The following is a 5,047-nucleotide window of genomic DNA, read 5'->3' on the forward strand; positions in this document are numbered from 1 at the left end:
TCCTTCATAGCCCTTTGGAGAGAGGTGGGCTCACTGTTAGATAAGTGGTGCTCGTTAGATAATTTTGATATTGAAGCCACGTTTGGCTGCTCACTGCACAAAATCCAAGTCAAGAGACAGGCTGGTGGATGGAAAAAGTGGTTTATTCAAGTGCTCAGCTTGAGAAGATGGTGCACTCTTGACACAGGCAGGGTTTTTTCTAAGGAGGGAGGAGGAAGAAGGAAAACAACAAGGAATCAAAAGAAGGGGATTGAGAATTTTCTGTTGAGGGGGCTACATGCAAGTCAACACATTCTGTTCAGATAACTGGTTGAAGGCCAGCAAATCTCTCAGAGCTGTAATATCTGGAGGTCTGAAGGTTGGAGTCTGCTTCTTTTGAAGTTAGTTTCTAGAATTCTTAAGCGAATAGGCTGTTTATCTGCAGTCACATATTAGTTAACAGACCATCATTTATAGCAGGGATGGGGAACCTTTTTTCTGTCAAGTGCCAGTTGAATATTTATAACATCATTCATGGGCCATACAAAATTATCAGCTTAAAAATTAGCCTGCTATATTTGGTCAAACATTTTTTTTTAATATATTTTTTTATTGATTTTTTGCAGAGAGGAAGGGAGAGGGATAGAGAGTTAGAAACATCGATGAGAGAGAAATATCGACCAGCTGCCTCCTGCACACCTCCCACTGGGGATGTGCCTGCAACCAAGGTATATGCCCTCGACCAGAATCGAACCTGGGACCCTTCAGTCCGCAGGCCAACGCTCTATCCACCGAGCCAAACCGGTTTTGGCTGGTCAAACATTTAATTAACTCACCCCTAATGCCTCATGCCTTGACAGGGCCAGACCAAATGATTTCGAGGACCTTTTATGGCTCATGGGCTGGATGTTCCCTACCCTTGATTTACAGAAACAATGTCAAAAAGAATAGTAAGGTGGGCTACAATTTTAGTCTTTAGAAAGTGTGGTCATATCAGTTGTGGAGCCTCAGTTCACTGCTTTGGGACCTCGTAGCTCTGTTACTTAACTTCTCTGTGCCTTAGAGTTATACCATGGAATACTCTAATAGGAAGGATCTCTTACCCTTTGAGACAGCATGGAGGGACCTGGAGAGTATCATGCTAAGTGAAATAAGCCAGTTAGAGAAAGACAAGTATCCCATGATCTCACTCATATGTGGAATCTAATGAACAAAATAAAGTGATGAACGGAGTGGATCCAGAGACATGGAAGCTTGGAACAGAGTGTGGAATCTTGGAGGGAAGGTGGGGGAGGGTAGGTGGGAGGGTGATCAACCAAAGAACTTGTATGCATATATGCATAACTCATGGTCACAGACAATAGGGTGGTGAAAGCCTGGGGTGGGAGGCGAGGGTGGGCTGGAGGCGGTCAATGGGGGAAAAAGGAAGACATATGTAATACTTTCAACAATAGGGATATAAAGGATAAAATAAAAAAAACTTGGTTTGGCAAAAAAAAAAAAGGTAAACGTGGGTAATGGATATGCTCATTGACTCCATTTGGACAATCCTTTCACAGATTATATGTGTATTACATCATCACGTTGTATACTTTAAATGTTCTTACAATTTTGTCAATTATACCCCAATAAAGCTAAAAAAAATAAAATAAAAATAAAATAAAATAAAATAAAATTCTTGAATACCCAGATTCTCTTGACCATTCTGGGCTTATTGGTAGTGGTCTATTCCTCCCTGTTAAAAACCAGCATTTCCCCCCTTACTTGAAGACAATGCAGAGACTTGTGCCTTTCAATACAACATGTCTTTCTCAAGATCTACCCCATCCTGTATGGACCTCCAGTAACTGAAGACGATGTCAAGAATCCATGAGGAATCACCATGCAATACCAAGAGGAACATTACATGCTAATAATTCGACCAGTAAGCACCCCCCGCCTTTTTTTTTTTTTTAAGGAAACCTGTGACCATTTACTCAGGTAATTATACACTGGAGAAAGAGAATACCCAGAAATTTCAAGACTATATTTATTATTCAGGAGCCCAAAGTCATCTGGGACTCCATGTCAGAATGAGGGCACATGGTAATAAATAGATTCTTTAGGTCCAGTTTACAATGGGTGCAACAGGGCCATGGAACAACCCAGTAATCATTTCCTCTATCCTTCATGTTATGTTGGAGTATACAAACATGGCAGTTAGCAAACACCATCCCCTAACCCAGGTAGGTGTCTTGGCCTCTGGAAGTAAGAGCCATCAGTGGGAAAGACCAAGTAGATGCCTCTGCCCAGATTTGACAGTAAATTGTTAGGCTGCTGCAAGGCCTGAAAAAGACTTGGGCAAGATCACTCACTAGATAAGCTGTCTAAATTAGCAAAAGTGATAACTAAGGGTGAAGAGAACCCAGAATGGGTAGAGAAGAGTAAGGCAATAAGTATCAGGTTAGCCTCAAAACCAGTTCCAGTATTGGCACTGCTTTTTTTTTTATTATTGTCTAAAGTTTTACATATGTCTCCTTTTTCCCGGATTGACCCCCCACCCCTCACCATTCCCACCCCTGAGGGCAAGCCCCCACCACCCCCGTGTCTGTGTCCATTGGTTACGCTTATATGCCTGCATGAAAATCCTTTGGTTGATCTCTAACTGCCCCCCCACCTCCCGTGCAGTTTGTCTCTGGATCTATTTTTGTTCATCAGTTTATGTTGATCATTATATCCCACATATGAGTGGGATCATGTGATATTTATCTTTCTCCTACTGGCTTATTTCGCTTAGCACAATGCTCTCCAGTTCCATCCATGCTGTTGCAAATGGTAAAAGTTCCTTCTTTTTTATAGCAGCATAGTATTCCATTGTGTAGATGTACCACCGATTTTTAATCCACTCATCTAATGATGGGCACTAGGCTGTTTACAAATCTTAGCTATTGTAAATTATGCTGCTATGAACATAGGGGTGCAAATATTCTTTCTGATTGGTGTTTCTAGTTTCTTGGAATATAGTCCCAGAAGTGGGATTACTGGGTCAAATGGGAGTTCCATTTTTAACTTTTTGAGGAAACTATACTATTTTCCACAGTGGCTGCACCAGTCTGCATTCCCACCAGCAGTGCACGAGGGTTCCTTTTTTTCCACATTCTCGCCAGCACTTGTCCTTTGTTGATCTTTTGATGATAGCCATTCTGACAGGTGTGAGATGGTATATCATTGTTGTTTTTATTTGCATTTCTCGAATGATTAGTGACTTTGAGCATGTTTTCATATGTCTCTTGGCCTTCTGTATGTCCTCTTTCGAAAAGTGTCTATTTAGGTCCTTTGCCCATTTTTGATTGGATTATCTTCCTTTTGTTAAGTTGTATGAGTTCTCTTTTATTATGTATTTAAATAATATTACTTTGGGTATATTGTACTAAAGAAAATATATCATTAACTTAATTTTAACTTTTTTTAGTGTGGCTACTTGAAAATGTAAAATAACATGTGGCTCATATTTGTGGCTTGAATTATATTTCTATTGGACAGGTTTGCTTTAGAACATCTGCATGCAACCAAACTTTCACCTAAAACCTTTAACCAATAGAAAGCCATCAGTTGCTAAATACATGTGATTTAGCCAATAGAGTAACAGCTATTTAAGTGGCCATGGTCTGCTAGGCAGAAAAGTGCATAATGCAAGCTAAGGAGAAACTAAAAACGAAAAACATTCTTCCAGCTGACTCCTTTCTTCCTCTTTATAGGCCTGGCATGAATAGCACCCATAAAGCCGGACAGGAGGCTGCAGAGATCTGATTATTTCATAATTTTAACAGATCATGGGAGTCTTTCCTAAATGCTTTCTCTAAACTCAAAATCTATATCCAGATCACTTCATCAAATAATTATCTCTGCAGCAGTTGGTCCTGTTTCGATTGTAGAGAGTCCTGCAGATCTTCTTGCATGGAGGAAATAAATCTTAAAAACGAAAGCTCTAAATAAAAGATAGACACTGCATTTTAGAAACAAAGCTTAAAATAATGCAGTAACTACAATATTCAATCATCCACTATAAAATTATCTGCTGTAATCTTCACTTCTGGTTATGGATAGCTAAATAGGGATATATAAACAAACAACATCAAAGTGCCTTTTTGGCTAACTGCCACCCTGCCACTTCTGAACTGAAGCCAATTATAATGACATCACCCTAGCTTCATGTCCTTTATTGACCTTCCCACTTAGGTTGCCAAAATGTATTGAATTTCCCCTCCACAATTTGTCTTTTTCCCTTTGTCTTTGTTTCTTTAAATAATGACTTGACATCACTTGACCTCAACCTACAATTTTGGCTGATAATATCACTGAGCAATACACTTACATAAATGGCCTTGTGTAATTATCTGTTGTGTCTCAGGAAAATTCATGCAAGAAGAAATTGAATTTGTATGACATGCAACTGAAGAAAATTCTTTTAAATATTCTAAAAATCACCATAGGAATGAGTTTCTAAAGATCATAGTACTTGTCTGGCCAGCAGGCATGGCTCAGTGGTTGAGCATCGACCTATGAACCAGAAGGTCATGGTTTGATTTCCGTCCAGGACACATGCCCAGGTTGCTTGATCCCTAGGGCCTCCAAGAGGCAGCCAATCAATGATTCTCTCTCATCATTGATGTTTCTATCTCTCTCTCCCTGTCCCTTCCTCTCTGAAATCAATTAAAATATATATATATTTTTTAGTATGAAACGCTTCATGAATTTGTGTGTCATCCTTGCACAGGGGCCATGTTAATCTACTCTGTATCATTCCAATTTTAGTATATGTGCTACAGAAGCAAGCACCAATTAAAATATTTTTTTAAATATTCTAAAAGTCAGACTTCCATTAGATAGCTAAGATGAAATAGTCTATAAAGCTGTAGAAATCCAGTTTCTATGGTACTACAGTTATAAAAATATAGAGTTGTAAATCTACCTGCACATGTTTATTTTAGAACTTTTTAAGTAAAAGTCACGCTGCCCACTAAATTGAAAATGAAAGTGGTTTCCCTTTGGCTGAGGTCTTCAAACATGATCGAAGTCTTGAATGTGT

At 39.2% G+C, this 5,047-nt stretch overlaps 1 non-coding gene across 1 annotated transcript; it reads right to left on the reverse strand.

The window, feature by feature from the left end:
• Positions 1-4,690: 4,690 nt before the first annotated feature.
• LOC139004544 (U6 spliceosomal RNA) lies at positions 4,691-4,797 on the reverse strand. Its single transcript, XR_011470422.1, has one exon. It is a non-coding gene; the product is annotated as a U6 spliceosomal RNA (small nuclear RNA).
• Between the last annotated feature and the right edge of the window lie 250 nt (positions 4,798-5,047).

This window comes from Myotis yumanensis, unplaced genomic scaffold (genome assembly GCF_028538775.1).
Source record: "Myotis yumanensis isolate MYYU_CA2020_CCGP unplaced genomic scaffold, mMyoYum1.0.hap1 SCAF_2, whole genome shotgun sequence".
In the NCBI taxonomy this organism is placed as follows: Eukaryota; Metazoa; Chordata; class Mammalia; order Chiroptera; family Vespertilionidae; genus Myotis; species Myotis yumanensis.